The sequence below is a fragment of the Diceros bicornis genome, chromosome 18 (assembly GCF_020826845.1).
Source record: "Diceros bicornis minor isolate mBicDic1 chromosome 18, mDicBic1.mat.cur, whole genome shotgun sequence".
Taxonomy (NCBI): Eukaryota; Metazoa; Chordata; class Mammalia; order Perissodactyla; family Rhinocerotidae; genus Diceros; species Diceros bicornis.
In genome coordinates, this window is record NC_080757.1 from 63513377 (window position 1) to 63529893 (window position 16517).

Sequence of the window (16517 nt, forward strand, 5' to 3'; positions counted from 1 at the left end):
GGGTAAGAGTGGCATTTCCGTGGATGACTTTATCCCTCAGGATCGGGGCGTGCAGATTTATTGGCTGGCTTCCTTCTTACAGTTTCTTCTCAGAGCACACTCAAGAGAGGCCATCTGTCCCTTGAGAGGCTGTTGACCAAAAGAGGCTGAAGAGAGATGTGGAGCCCAGCTGCAGCGGGACCAGCCTGGGGCCTGATGAGAGCTTGGCCCAGAACCCCCAAGTTCATCATTCACAATGATGCCTCAGAAACCCTCCCAGAGCCCCTCACCCTCCGACGGATGTCACCCTGAAGCCAGCTGCAGAAGCTGTGCGGGGCGAGCACAGCAACACCGGCCCCACGTCCCTCAGTTGAGTCATCCTGTCAGCACTGGGGGCCCAAGATCTCCTCGACTGCTGCACTCCTACTGCTTCTGCTCCCGGGGGAACAGGAGAACGGGTGCCGCCTGCGGGAGCAGGTGGAGAAGAACGGCGAGCTGTAGAGGGGCAGCTGCCGACAGCCAGGTGCACACGCTGCAGGAGGAGCTGGACGAGCTGAAGGGAGGGGGCTCCCTGCCTTAGCAGCCTGCTGCCCCCCGCCGAGGTCAGTGCCAGTGTTCGGGGCTCCCCCACTGCCTGCTCATCATGAGGGGTTTCCTGCTCCGCAGCAGACGGCCCCTGAGCACTTCTGTGTGCAGCATGCCTGCTGCTGTCTTGGGAGAAGGCTCTGCTGGTAGCTGCCCCTTGTAGACAGGGAGCCCAGGCTGCAGAGCTCACCCCGCTCGCTCTAGGGCGCTCGAGAGGCAGCGGTAGTTGTCAGGGTTTAGCAGGTGGGGAAGGAGGCATTGCAGGTCTGCTGGGAAAGCCAGACCTACGCAATGAATGGTTCCTGGATGGTTGGTTTTCCACTTGAACAGGAGAAAATCAGCTTCTGTTGCATCCCTCACACAAATGTAAATTCCAATGAGTTAGGATCTAAATGTGAAATAAAATCGACATAGTAACTATTAGAATAGTTACAGGAGACTCTTAAAGTCATGGGGGGGTTCTTTCCCTTCATGTTTTAATGAATATCCTTGAACTGAAGTCATTTTGAACATTTTAATAATTTCTTTAAAATTTGAAACATCTTTTTGAGTAGAATACATTCTCTTTTGTAAAAATTAAAACACTCCAGAAATATACAAGCTAACAAGTGGTAAAAACTCCTATTTCTCACATACCTCCCAACTTTTATTCCTTGTTGGTAGTAAAATTTGGTGTGTAATCTCCTAGACTATTTCCTGTGCTTTACATACATATTTCTCTACCTGTACAAATAGGTTGGAATATTGTTGGTGTGTTTATTGGCTACATTTCTGATTTTCCTGCTCTTTTACAGTTTAGTCCTTGTAAACATTGGTTTCTCGATATTCCTTATGTATTGAGGGTACCATCTTTTGCCTGTTATACACCCATGGAGAACATTTCCCTACCACATTGTTCATTTAATCTGGATCAGTGCTTGTCTTCCCAGATGTCAGTAACACTTCAGGAGGGAAACGGCTCTATATGACAGGCTGTTCAGGACCTCCCGGACCCCCAGGGCAACAACCATTAAGAAAACACAAAGCAAGAAACAAAACCCATCCTGCGTGTTTCCAGATGCATCCCGGGGGAAGGACAGCTCCAGTTGAGGACCGCTGATGTCCTGGTCAGAGTTATCCCCTATGTTCCCCTATCACGTTAAAGCTGTTTCTGTAGTTTCTTGTACCTGATGGTACAGTTTGGTGCCTTTGTCTGTTCCTCTTGGTCAGATTGCGCAAGGTTTCTCACTGGTACAGATCTTTCCAGACAGTCAGCCCTTGACTCCATTGCTCAGGTCTACATTGTTGTTCTTGTCTTGTGAATCCTCACTTCATTCTGCTGATGTTGGTTTTATTGTGGTGTTGTTCTGGCTCCTGGAGGGAAGTGCTCAGCTTCTTCGTGTAGAGTTGATATTCCCTGATACCTGCAGTGGAGGCTGTGTCCCTTCTCTTCCTTTGTCCCCACGCCATAGATTTGTCTCATGCTCCTCTCATTGCTATTCATTTCTAAAGAGGTTGTCCTGTCTGTCTGGATTCCCTCTTTAACCTGAGAGATTTAGAAGGGTTTGGATAGATTTTCAAGTGGATAGGTTGGGGGAGGGGAGCCAATATTTTGTGATTATTTTTTACTTTTATTGTTTTAAAGTCCGGTAATATGGTCACATAGATTTCTGCTTTTTGGACTCTTTAGAGATTTCACTGTGGCTTAGCACACAGTCCATTGTGGTGACTGTTTCATTGTGGTTTGAGAAGAATGTTTCCTCTCCACTAGTTGCTTATGTTGTTGTCCCTTGGGCTGAGTCTAGATCTAGCTTTTCTGTGTTCATCATCAGATCTGTTTCCTAACTTACTGTATCAGTTGACTTGTGGATTTCTAAGAGAGGTAAGGTAGGTTTCCCTGTGATTCTTGAGGTGCCTGTGTCTTCTTGTTTGTCCAGTTTTGCTTTATGTTTCAAGACCATATTGTTAGGTGTATAAGTGTTCCTGACAGTTATCAACACAGAGAACCCCTTTTTGTCCCATTTAAAGTCTTATTTCTTTATCTCCTTATTTTCAACCATATTATATCCCTTTATTTTATAACTATATTTTAACTCAACTTGAGAGCCTTCATCTTTTTATAGAGCAATTTGATCCATTTACAATTGTGATTATCAATAAATTGGAAGTTGAGTCTACCATTTAATTTAATTTTTAATTTGTTAGGCTTTCTCATGATTTTTCTCTTCTTCTAGTGGGTGTCTTTCAGCTTTTAGGAACAACGATTTCTGCCTCTCTTTCTGTAAATGCTTAGAATCGATCAGTTTCTGTGTTCTACACTCCCAACACATCACCTTCCACTCCCCAGCTCGAGACTGTCTGATCTTACTTAGTTCTATGTTCTTATTTTCCCCATCAAGCAACAATGGTTATATGCAAGTAGACGTTTTATTGGTTACTTTGTTCACTACTATTTATTGTTGCCAAATTTTTCCTCCTTTTTGGAAATATTTGATGCTATTTTGGAACTCATATGACAGTAAAATTTTGAAAGGAATCGAGTCTGAAATACTTCTTAGGTGCTGACACTGGGGAGCCAGCACCTATCCTCTTAAAGTTGCATCAGTGTGTCTGCAGAGTCAGGATGAGGTCAGAGATGTTTAAAACCATGGAATTGAATGAGGTCTCCTGGAGACACTGCAGCTGTAGAAGGGATGAGGGCCCAGCCTAGGAGCAGGCAGTGTTTACAGAGGTGCAGCTGAAGAGGGTCCAGGAAAGGAGACTGAAAGGTTGGAGCATGGAGTCGCAGGAGCCACGAGGGGAAAAGGGTATTGCAGAAAGGAGGGGTGCTCTGCTGGGTGGGATACAGCTCTGATCAGAATGGAGAGAAGATGGCTGGACTTGGCCACATGGGATCACTGGTGACCTCAGTCTCCTTGAGAGGGTGGGAATGAAGCTGGGTCTAGAGTGGGTGAAGGGGGGCCATGGGAGGGCAGTAGGGATGAGACACTTTACTTAAGAGGTTTAGCCATGAAGGGGAGTCAGGAAAGTGGACAATAGCCAAAAAGGAGCATGCGTCCAAGGGAGAGTTTTGTTTGTAAGGTGGAGATGAGCTAACAGTTGCTGCAGGTAGGACCGGATGGAGAGGAGGAGCCTGAGGGTCAGGGAGGAGCATGCTGGGCCCTGAGGAGATGCAGGGCTGGGCTTCACCGCCAGGGGAGGTGCAGAGAACAAGAGGACAGATGTGCTGGTGGAAAGGGCACCCTGTGCCTCTCTTCCTGTGTTCCTGGACTGTGATGTGGGCAGTGGCTGGGAGTGGAGGGGCGATGCAGGAGGTGTTAGGTGAGCGGCAGGGGGAGGAGGGGGAGAGGGAGAGGGCGCTCTGGCTTGGTTTCCATGGCCCACCAGGAGCTCCCCACTGGGGTCCCCGGTCACCAGCTGCTGTCTCTCTTTGATGTCTTCCTCAAAATGTCAGCTCTCTTGATGGTTCTCAGGGCTATTATGAATTTATTCAACAATCAAGGAATCTTTGGGTCATTTTTTAGGGATTTTATGTCAAGGGGGCTCTACATGTGTTTATTCAGTCTATCATCTTTACCCAATACCTTTGTTTTTGGACCGATTCTGTACAACAGAACAGCCGGGCCAGTGGCCTGCAAGTTCCAGGGTTTGAGAGGTTTGCCCTCCAGAAAGCCGGTGATGATTGGGCTTCTCACAGGACGTGGTACACTGTCCCTGAGCCCGCTCTAACTGTGAGTGTCACAACGTTGTAAATCTTCTGGCAGTTCTGTCAGGGCCCATCGTTGGCATTTCTGTGACCAGCGAGGGCGAACATTTTTCCGTGTTCATTATCTGTCATTTCCCTGACTGTGCTGTCCCCTGCCTTGCTCACTGAGCTCTGAACCTTCCTGGTGGAACCAGGACGTTCACTCTCTATCCAGTGTGATTGCACATTCCCTCAGTGTACCCCTTGAGTACTTGCTTCAAAAATATGTTTTCTTCACATTCTTTGATTCTTTGTACATATAATCTAGATTTAACCTGGAGCTTTAAAAATGTTTTATTGTGGAAAACCTTTAACATACACAAATTAAACCGAAAAGTGTGATAGCCCCCCATGTCCCTATTATCCAGCTTCAACACATTAATATTCTGATATTCTTGTTTCCTCCATATTTCTACCCACTCCCTACCTTCCATTGATTAATTTTTAATTAATAGATTGTTTTTAGGAAAGTTTTAGATGGACAGAGAAATTCAGCAGACAATGCAAAGCGTTTCTCCCTCCTCCCCTACAGTTTCCCCTACTGTTAACATCTTGCATGACCACCTGTGTTAGTGCAGTTCATTCCTTACAAGTGAGGAGCTGATGCTGCTACAGTGTTCGTAACCAAGTCAGTGGTTTACATTAGGGTTCACTGTCTCACTGTCACGTACTTGGATTTTGACAAATGCATAATCTCATGTATCCACCATGACAGAGCCTACAGAAGAATTGGATTGCCCTAAATTCCCTGTGCTCTGCCTCTTCATCCCTTGCCTTCCAACTCCTGGCAACACTGATCTTTATACTGTTTCTATGGTTTTGCCTTGTCTAGAATGTCTTGTGATTGGAATATATGAAAACTATGGAACAGAGTATATAATCTTCTCCATTTGGGTTCTTTCACTTAACAATATGTATTTAAAAGTCCACTATGTCTTTTTGTGCCTTGATAGCTAATTTCTTTTTTTTTCTTTTTGTATATTGAGTTAAAATATACATAACAAAAAGCGTGACATCTTAACCATTTTTAAGTGTATACTTCAGTGAGGTTAAATACATTTACACTGTTGCACAGTCATCGCCACCATTCATCCCCATTACTCTTATAAATCTGAAACTCTATACCTATTAAAGAGTAAGTCTCCCTTCTCCCCTCCCCCAGCCCTTGGCAGCCACCATTCCACTTTCCATCTCTGTGATTTTGACTCATCTCAGGTCCTCGTGTTAGTGGAATCATACAGTATTTTTCTTTTTGTGACTGGCTTATTTCTGTTAGCATAATGTCCCCAAGGTTAATACACATGTAGCATATTGCAGAATTTGCTTCCTTTGTAATGCTGAATAATATTCTGTTGTATGGATATACTACAATTTGTGTATCCATTCATGTGTCAGTGGACACTGGGGTTGTTTCCACGTTTTAGCTATTGTGAATAATACTGCTATAAACATGGGTGTACAAATCTCTCTTCAAGGCTCTGCTTTCAGATCTTTTGGGTGTATATCCAGAAGTGGAATTGCTGGATCATGTGATAATTCTATGTTCAATTTTTTGAGGAACATTCATACTGTTTTCCATAGCGGCTGCACCATTTTACATTCCTATCAACAGTGTACACGGATTCCCATTTCACCGCATCCTGACCAACACATGTTGTTTTCTGTCTTTCCTGTAGCACTCATCTTAGTGGGTGTGAGGTGGTGTCTCATTGTGGTTTTGATTTGCATTTCCCTAATGATTAGTGGTGTTGAGCGTCTTTTCATGTGCTTATATGCCATTCATAAGTCTTTGGAGAACTGTCTCTTCAAGTCCTTTGCCCATATTTGAATTGGCTTGTTTTTTAGTTGTTCAGTTTTAAGACATCTCTGTATATTCCGGATACCAGTCTCTTGTCAGAAATATGATTTGCAAATATTTTCTCCCACTCTGTGGGTTGCCTTTTTACTCTATGCACAGTGCCTCTTGATGTACCAACTTATAAAATTTTCGTGGAGTCCAATTTGTCCGTTGTTTTTCTTTCGTTACCTGTGCCTTTGGTGTCATATCCAAGAAATCATTGGCAAGTCCGGTGTCATAAAGATTTTGTCCTGTTTTCTTCTAAGAGTTTTCTTATTTTAGGTCTTACATTTATACCCTTGAGTTAATTTTTGTATATGGTGTTGGATGAGGGTCCAAGTTCATTCTTTTGCATGCAGATATCCAGTTTTCCCAGTACCATTTGTTGACAAGAAACCTTTCTCCATTGCACTATCTTGGCACCCTTGTCAAAAATCACTTGACCATATATGTGAGGGTTTGTTTCTGGGCTAGCTATTCTATGCCATTGGTCTCTATGTCTGCCTTTATGCCAATACCATACTGTTGATTACTGTGGCTTTGTAGTAAGTTTTGAAATCAGGAAGTGTGAGTCCTCCAGTTTTGTTCTTCTTTTTCAGGATTGTTTTGGCTATTCTGAGTCCCTTGAGATTCCATGTGAATTTTAGGACGGGTTTTTCTATTTCTGCAAAAAACATCATTAGGATTTGCATAGGGATTACATTGAATCGGTAGACTGCTTTGGGTAATATTGACACTTTAACAATACTAAACCTTCCAATCCATGAATATGGGATATCTGTCCATTTATGTATGTCTTCTTTAATTTCTTTCTGAAGTGTTTCGTAGTTTTTATGGTGCAAGCCTTTCACCTCCTTGGTTAAGTTAATTCCTAAGCATGTTATTCTTTCTGATATAAATGAATTGTTTTTGTAATTTCCTTTTCAGAGAGCTCCCGGTTCATGTGTAGAAATGCAACTAATTTTTGTGTATTGACTTTGTATCCTGCTACTTTCCTGAATTCTCTGTTAGATCAAACGGCTTTTTGTGGAGTCTTTCCGATTTTCTACATATGAGATGATATCATCGTCAAACAGAGATCGTTTTATTTCTTTCTTTCCAATTTGGATGACTTTTATTTATTTATTTTTATTGCCTCATGGTTCTGGCTTGAACTTCAGTACTGTGTTGAATAGAAGTGGTGAAAGTGGGCATCCTTGCCTTGTTCCTGATCTTAGCGCTTTCAGGAAAAGCTTTCAGTCTTCCATCACTGAGTTTTGTGTTTGCTGTGTGTTTTTCCTCCTATTCCTTGTTTCTCGAGTGTTTTATCCTGAAAGGCTGTTGAATTTTGTCAACTGGTTTTTGTGCATCAATCGTGATGGTCATGTTTTTTCCCCTTCATTTTCTTGATGTTGCATATTACATTGATCGATTTTTGTGTGTTAATCTACCCTTGTATATCAGGAATAAATTTCACTTGGTGGTAGTGTATAATTCTTTTAATACGCTGTTGAATTCAATTTGTTAGTATTTTGTTGAGGATTTTTGTATCTATGTTCATCAGGGGTAATGGTCTGTAATTTTATTTTCTTTTAGTGTCCTTGTCTAGTGTTGGTATCAGGGTAATTCTGGCGTCGTAAAATGAGTTTGGAAGTGTTCTCTCTTTTTCAATATTTGACAGAGTGTAAGAAGGCTTCTTTTTAAAACTTCTTTATATGTATGGTAGAATTCACCACTGCAGTCATATGGTCCTGGGTTTTAATTTGTTGAGAGATTTTTTTTTTTATTTCTTGAAATATTAGTGACATATAACACATGTAACTTTTAGGTGTTCAAGATGATGATTTCTGAAAGAATTACCACAATACAGTGAGTTAGCACCTCCATTCCCTCACATAATTAACTTGTTTTTTCTAGCGATCACTTTTAAGATCTACTCTCTTAACAACTTTCAAGTCTATAATATATTATTGTTAATTATGGTCACCATGTTGTACATTAGATCCCCAAAGCTTATTCATTTTACAGCTAGAAATTTGTGCACTTTGACTTACCTCTCCCCGTTTCCCCCACGCCCAAGGTCCTGGCAAACACCATTCTAGCCTCTATTCCTTTCAGTTGGGCTTTTTTAGATTTCACATATGGGTGAGAATATATAGTATTTGTCTTTGTCTGTCTGACTTATATCACTTAGCGTAATGCCTCAAGTTCCATCTGTGTTGTTACAAAATGCAGGATTTCATTCTCTTGCATGGCTAAATAATATTCCATTATATATTTCATGTATATATACATATGTCTGACATTTTCTTTATCTATTTATCCATTGATGGACACATGGATTGTGTCCACGTCCTCAGTTTGTGATTAATGCTGAAATGAACATAGGGGTGCAGATATCTCTTCAGAATAGTGACTTCATTTCCTTTGCATATACAAGCAGAAGGGGAATTGCTCATTTATACAGTATTTCTATTTTTATTTTTTGAGAAAATTCCAAATTTTTTCCATAGTGACTGTAGGAATTTACATTCATACCAACAGTGCACAGTGTTCTCTTTTCTACACAGCCTCGTCAACACTTGTTGTCTGTTGTCTCTTTGAAAATAACCATTCTAGCAGATGTGAGGTGATATCTCATTGTAGTTTTGATTTTACTTCCCTGATGATGAGTGATTACGAGCATCTTCTCATGTACCTGTTAACCATTTTTATGTCTTCTTTGGAAAAGTATCTATTCAGGTCCTTTGACCATTTTCATATTGTTTTGTTGGTTTCTTTGCTGTTGAGTTGTAAGAGTTTCTTATATACTGTGGATATTAACCCCTTAATTTGCCAATTATTTTATTTGCTGTGCAGAAGATTTTTAGATTGATGTCATCCCACTTGTTCAGTTTTACATTTGTTGTTTACACTTTTGATGTTATATCCAAGAAAATCATTGTCAAGATGAGTTTCTTGGGGCTGTTTTCTCTATATTTTCTTCTAGTTGTTTTATATTTACTGTCTTGCATTTAAGTCTTTAATTCAATTTTGGATTACTTTTATTTATTTATTTTTTTAATTAATTAATTATTTATTTATTCATTTTTCCCCCAAAGCCCCAGTAGATAGTTGTGTCATAGCTGCACAGAGAAATCCTTCTAGTTTCTGTATGTGGGACACAGCCTCAGCATGGCCAGAGAAGTGGTGCGTCAGTGCGGGCCCGGGATCCGAACCCGGGACGCCAGTAGCGGAGCTCATGCACTTAACCGCTAAGCCACGGGGCCGGCCCTGGGATTACTTTTAGAGTGTTGTAAAATAGGGGTCCAATTTCAGTTTTCTGCATGTGGTTATCCAGTTTTCCCAACACCATTTATTGTAGAAACTATCTGTTCCCCATGGAGTCTTCTTAGCTGACTCATCAACTTTTAGCAAAGTGTATGTGTGTGGTTTTATTTCTGGGCCTTTGATTCTGTTCTAATGGTCTATGTGTCTCTTTTTACACCTGTATCATTACAGTTTTTATTACTATAGAGTTGTAATAAAATTTGAAATCAGGAATGTGATGCCTTCAGCTTTTTCTTTCTCAGGGTTGTTTTGGTTATTGGAGGTCTTTTGTGGATCCATATGAATATTAGGATTGTTTGTCCCATTTCTGTGAAAAATGTCATGGGAATTTTACTAGGAATTGCATTGAATCTTGAGATGGCATTGGGTAGCATGGACATTTTAACAATATTAATTCTTCTGATCCATGAACATAAGATATCTTTTCATTTCTCTGTGTCTTTGATTTCTTTCATCAATGTCTTATAGTTGTCAGTGTCTAGATCTTTCACCTTCTTGGTTAAATTTATTTATGAGTATTTTACTGTTTTTGATGCTATTGTAAATAGGATTTTTTTCTTTATATCTTTTTTAGATAGTTCATCGTGAGTGTACAGAAAGGCAACAGATTTCTACATGTTGATTTTGTCTCCTGCAGCTTGAGTGAATTCGTTTATTAGTCCTAAAATTTTGGGGGGGAGTCCTTACATATTTCTCTATATAAAATGATATCATCTGCAAACAGAGACCACTTTGATTCTTCATTTCCAATTTAGATGTATTTTATTTCTTTTCGTTGCCAAATGTCTCTGGGTGAGACTTGCAGCAGTATGTTGAAGAGTGGTGTTGAGACTGGACACCCTTGTCTTGTTCTTTGTCTTAGCAAGAAAGCTTTCAAACTTTCACTGTTCAATATGATGTTAGCTGTGGGTTTTGTCATGTAAACCTTTTATTATGTTCAGGTATGTTCTTTCTGTAACACTTTATTAAGAATTTTTATCATGAATGGCTGTTGAATTTTGTCAAACTGTTTTTTCTGCATCGATTGAGATTATTTTGTGATTTTTATCTTTCATTCTATTAATGTGGTGTATCACATTCATTGATTTGCATCATGTTGAACTTGATCATGTTGTTTGATCCTTTTTTGAGTTCAGATAGTTTTGTTATAATGTGTCTTGGAGAAGAAAGTTTTAGTTTGAAATTTTAGGTTGACAGATTGGCTTCAGGACCTTGGATGTATAAATCTCTCTCCAGATTTGGGAAGGTGTCAGCTGCTATTTTGTTTAAGTAAACACTCTTTTCCTTTATTCCTGTCTTCTCCTCTGGTACTTTAATAATGCTTATCTATTTCTTTTCATGGTATCCCATAATTCACACTGCCTTTCCCCGTTCCCATCCATTCCCATTTTTCTTTTTGCTTCTTTGACTGGATGATTACAAATGACACATCTCCTTGTTCACTAATTATTTCTTGTTATAGTTGAATCTGATCTAGAAGCTCTCTATTGAATTCTTCAGTTCAGACATTGTGTTCTTCAACTCTAGGATTTCTGTTTGTTTTTCTTTAATGATTTCTGTTTCCATAGTGAATTTCTCACTTGTTCGTGCACTGTTTCCTTATTTCATTTAGTAGTCTATCTATGTTTCCTTAGAGTTTTATGAATTTCTCAAAGAGGGTTGTTTGAAGTCTTTGTCACATAGTTCCTATATCTCCATTGCTTGGTCAGTCATTGGAGTTTTATTCTTTTTCTTTGGGGGTGTGATGGGTTTTTGATTATTCATGATCCTTGTGGCCTTCCATTGGTGTTTGCAAATTTGAGGAAGTAGGCACCTCTTCCACTCTTTACAGACTGGCTTTAGCAAACCAAAGCCTTCTCAGTCATCCCATCTAGGAGTCCTGTGTAGGCCATCTGGTAGTGTCCAGGTGCAGGCTTGCTGCTGGAGTCCTTGGGCAGCCTGGTACTGGGGTGAGTGGAAAGCTTAGGTCTATGGTATTGTGTCTGGCCCTGGGCACAGCTGGGACCCTGAGTTCATGAGTAGCCCCACTGGAGCCTGGTTTGGCAGGTCCTCCTTGAGAGCCTGCAGCAACAGGAGTCATCCAGGTCCATGAGAGTTCGCCAGTGCTGGGATGAGCTGAGAGCCTTGGTTCATGGGAGACTGCAAGGAGCCTGGCACCACGAGAGACAGCTTGTGCTGTGGTAGGCCAGATGTCTGGATTCCTGGGAGCCTGCTGGGATCCTGGGGCCACAGGAGCTGCCTGAGGCTGCAGAAGCCAGCAGGCACTGGGTCAAGATGGAAGCCTGGGTTCATGGGAACCTGCCGGTGCCTGGTGCCATGGGAGCTGCCTGGGGCCGCCTGAGTCAGCAAGCACCTGGGTAAACTGGGGGCCTGATTTTGTGGGAGCCTGCCAGGGGCCTGGTTCCATGAGAGCTGTCTATGGCTCCTGGAACTGGCAGGTGGTGTGGTGAGCCATGGGCCTAAGTTCCCCAGCAGCTCTTGGGGAGCCTGGTGCCATGGAATCTACCTGGGGTTGCTGGAGCCAGCAAGTGCTGGAGTGACTTGGGGTCTTGGGGGTGTGGGAGCCTAATGGGTGCCCTGGTACAAAAGCTGCCTGTGACTGAGTGTTGCCTGTGGCTGCCTGGAGTACGCAGGAACTTGGGTGAGCCAGCGTCTGGATTCACCAGAGCCCACCAGGAGCCTGGTGCCAAGGACACCGCTTGTGGTCACAAGAGCCACCTTGGGCTGTTTAAGATGGCAGCTCCTAGGCTGAGATGGGGCCCTGGGTTCCCAGGAGCCTGGTGGGAGCCTGGTGTCAAGGATGCTGCTTGAGGCCACCAGAGCTGGCATGCTCCAGGGTGAGCCAGGGGCCTGGATTTGCAGAAACTTACAGGGAGCCAGCTAGGTCCACGGGAGTCAGCCTGGCACTGGGGCAGGCTGGCTAAGGTCAGGCAGGGTGGAGAAGTCCCTTCTCGTTGGGAGGTATTTGATTACTGATTCAGTCTGCTTATTTGTTACTGATCTGTTCAAGATTTCTATTTCTTCATGATTCAGCTTTCATAGGTTGTTTCTAGGAATTTATCTATTTTGTCTAGGTTACCCAATTTATGAGTGTACACTAGTTCAGAATAGTCTCTTCTGATCTTTTTCTTTCTGAAGCATCAGTTGTAATGCCTCCTTTTTCATTTCTGATTTAGTTTGAGTCATCTATCTTTGTTTTCCTAGATATTTTATCTAAGGGTTTCTCAATTTTATTTTTTCCAAAACTCTACTTTTACTTTTATTGATCTTCCATACTGTCTTTCAATTTTTTTCCACTCTCCTCTTGGTGACTTCCGTCCTTCTGCTAACTTTGGGTTTCATTTTTTTCTTTTGTTAATGCTGTGTGTTGTAAGTCAGGTTGTTTCTTTGACATCTTTCTTCTCTTATAATGTACGAGTTTATCACTATAAACTGTCCTCTTACTACTACTTTTTCTGCATCCTAGAAGTTTTGGTGTGTTTATTCTTTCTTTCTTTCTTTCTTTCTTTCTTTCTTTCTTTCTTTCTTTCTTTCTTTCTTTCTTTCTTTCTTTCTTTCTTTCTTTCTTTCTTTCCTTCCTTCCTTCCTTCCTTCCTTCCTTCCTTCCTTCCTTCCTTCCTTCCTTCCTTCCTTCCTTCCTTCCTTCCTTCCTTCCTTCCTTCCTTCCTTCCTTCCTTCCTTCCTTCCTTCCTTCCTTCCTTTCTTTCTTCTGAGGAAGATTGGCCCTGTGCTCACATCTGCCAATCCTCTTTTATTTTATTTTTTTTTTGCTGAGGAAGACTGGCCCTGGGCTAACATCCGTGCCCATCTTCCTCCACTTTATATGGGACGCTGCCACAGCATAGCTTGCCAAGCGGTGCGTTGGTGCACACCCGGGATCTGAGCCGGCGAACCACGGGCCGCCACAGTGGAGCACACACACTTAACCACTTGCGCCACCGGACCGGCCCCTATTGTTTCTTTTTGTATGTTTTGAGCTATATTCTAATTTCCCTTTTGATTTTTTCTTTGATCTACCTTTTTTTTGTGTGAGGAAGATCAGCCCTGAGCTAACATCCATGCCAATCCTCCTCTTTTTGCTGAGGAAGACCGGCCCAGAGCTATCATCCTTGCCCATCTTCCTCCACTTTAAGTGAGATGCCACTACAACATGGCCTGACAAGCATGCATCGGTGCGTGCCCAGGATCCGAACCCGGGCCACCACCAGCGAAGCACATGCACTTAACCGCTACAGCACCTGTCAGCCCCCGATCTACTTTTAAGTTTAAGAGTTTTTGTTGAACTTCCACGTATTACGAATGTTCCAGTTTTCCTTCTGTTATTGACTTCTGGTTTCATGCCACTGTGTTTAGAAAAGTTACCTGGTATTATTTCAGTCTTCTTAATCTTGTTAAGACTTGTTTTGTGACCTAACACGTGATCTGTTCTGGAAAATAGTCTGTGTGCCCATGAGAAGAGTGTGCATTTTGTTGCTGTCCAGTAAAATGTTCTGTGTGTATCTGATAGCTCCATTTAGTATTTAATGTTTTCATGTCTGCTATTTCCTGTTTTCTGTCTGGATATTCTATCCATTGTTAAAAGTGGGTCTTTGATGTCTCCTACTATTTGCAACTTATATAAGTGAGAAGGCTCTTATTTTGAGAATATATAAAGATCTCTTAGAACTCAATTATAAAAGACAAGTCAATGAAACGGGGTAAGCAACTGGAATAGGAAATACATAGATGGCCAATAAGCACAAGATAGTTGCTCAGTATCATTAATTATTAGGAAAATGCAAATTCAAAGCACAATGTGATACTATTTCATGCTCAAAATGAAGGCTATATTCAACATAATGGAAAATAACAAGTGTTGGTAAAGATGTGGAGAAAGAGAAACCCACATACATTACTGGTGGGAAAGTACAATGATGCAGCCACTGCAGAAAACAACTTGGCATTTTCTAAAATCTTAAACCTAGAATTACCATTGACCTGGAGAGGCCCATGGTAGATATGTCCAAAAGAGCAAACTTGCCCATAGACATTCAAAGCAACAGTGTTCACAATGGTCCAAAAGTGAAACAAATCCAAATTTCTATCCAGTTATCACTGCATAAACCAAATGTGGCCTATTCATAATATAGGATATTATAAGCCATAAAAAGGAATTAAGTACTGCTACATACTAGGCCATGGGTGAACCTTGAAACATGTGTGCTCACTGAAGCCATCCACAAAGGCAATAGATAACATGATGCCATTTGAATGAACTGTCCAGAATAGGGAAATCCATAGGGGGAGAAAACAGATGAGTTGTTTCCATGGGTTTGGGTTAGCAGAAAATAGAGTGTGAATGAGTATGGGTTTGTTTGGGGGTGTTGAAAATGTTCTGGAATTAAATAGTGGTGATAGCCACATGACATAATCATTGTGCTAAAAGCCACAGAAATGTATACTTTGAAATGCTTAAAACGGTGTATTCTACGTTAAGCAGATTTTCCACATAAAAATTTTGAATTTTTAAAGTTAATCAGGGTATTGGTTAATTTTAAGTTGGTTAGTATATTTAATAAGTGTAATTAATGGAGTTATTAGGAGTATGGCAGGTTGTAGCCAAGAGAGTGAACATCCGACGAGGGCTATAGTAAGAAATCCTATGATTATACAAGCAACAATCTAAAATCCAGTCCATTTCCATTGTCCACAACATGGAGAGACCAGCCATGAAAATAGGTCAGTGATCTCGGGGGCCTTTGGTATCTATTCAAAGATTTGGGTAATATTATGCAATATTTTAACCTCTTGGGCCATTTGGTGGAGGTAGGTTTGAACTTCTCTGTTGATGTACACTCAGCAAGTGGTTCTAGGAAAGGCACCAACCCCTCCTTCCTTGGCCGGTATAGACAGTCTAGGGCCAGGCCATTTTCTAAAACCATTTAGGCGAGAGACTCATGAGACTGTTGTTCAAGGGCTAGGATATGTTCTTATGGAGTTGTTGTCCATGTTGTGTTAAGGTTGTTGATACCTCTTAGTTGCCTCAGTTTCCTGATTTTGTGTGGGTAGGGCCACCACACCTGTGCCCAGTCCAGTCAGTCAATCCTAGTAGAACTGAACACCCAGTGCTATAGGACTGACATTGTTTCTATGGGTTGATGGTAGCTAGTCAGAGCAGGAAACTCAAAGGACCTGCGACCTGAGAGAAGCAGGCTGAGAGAGAGACAATAATGCATTACACAATATAGCCTGGAGAAAGCTGTTCACGGGGTTGGGGAAGAGAGAAGCTCACTGGATGAGAACCTTGTGATATCAGCCCACAGTAAAACCCAAAAGTGGATGCTCCTGGTGTGAAATATTCCTTAGGTGTCTTGAGGTAAAACCAGTAATTTGCACCCATTCACTGGTTACCTGTGCTATATGATTTCAGAGGTTATGGTTAAAGTGTTTGTGGGCCAAGAGCTGTCTGGGCCTGGGCACAAAATCACCAAGGTGGCCTCAAAGGCTGCCCCAAAATGACCCTTCAAGGAGCAGTTGGGGCAGAAAGTGCGGGGATAATTTTGAAGGAAGCCTGGGGCAAAGATGTTGTTGTTCGATGGAGTTGGCTACTAGTGAGTGTCTCCGCAGGGTAAGCCCTTCATCTGGGGTACAGTAGGTGATTGGAGGCCAAGTGACAGACCCTGTGACTCCTGATTCCCAGTGCACGGGCAGCCCTCTCAGCCCACTGGACATAAATGGTGATGGTGTTTGTGAAGCATCTTGATGGCTGTATGGAAGGTATAGGGGACGTATGGTGGGAGATGCCATGATAGTGTCGGGAGGAGCTGTGTGTGAGATTACGGTGTTGAAGGGGAAGGATTGGAGGCAGGTGCAGTGGGTGTGTGACCAACAATGGTCAGTGAAAGGACAGCTGGGGTGTAACTGGGGAAATCAAGGACCAACAGAAGTCATGTGTTTAAAACAAGACACCAGGGCCTGCCCAGTGGCTTAGCGGTTAAGTGCGCATGCTCCGCTACTGGGGGCCCGGGTTCGGATCCTGGGTGCGCACTGACTGGCACACCCAGTCCTTGCAAATTTCCCACATGCATTTTACATGCATTTTCT

At 42.1% G+C, this 16517-nt stretch overlaps 1 protein-coding gene across 2 annotated transcripts in view; it reads left to right on the top strand.

The window, feature by feature from the left end:
* Positions 1 to 331: 331 nt before the first annotated feature.
* The window catches only part of LOC131417912 (ral-GDS-related protein-like), a 150955-nt gene continuing 134769 nt past the window's right edge, over positions 332 to 16517 (top strand). For both annotated transcript variants that reach the window (XM_058562008.1, XM_058562011.1), the window contains exon 1: positions 332 to 581. The gene's annotated coding sequence lies outside the window, so the exon portion shown is untranslated. The remainder of the gene's footprint in view (positions 582 to 16517) is intronic.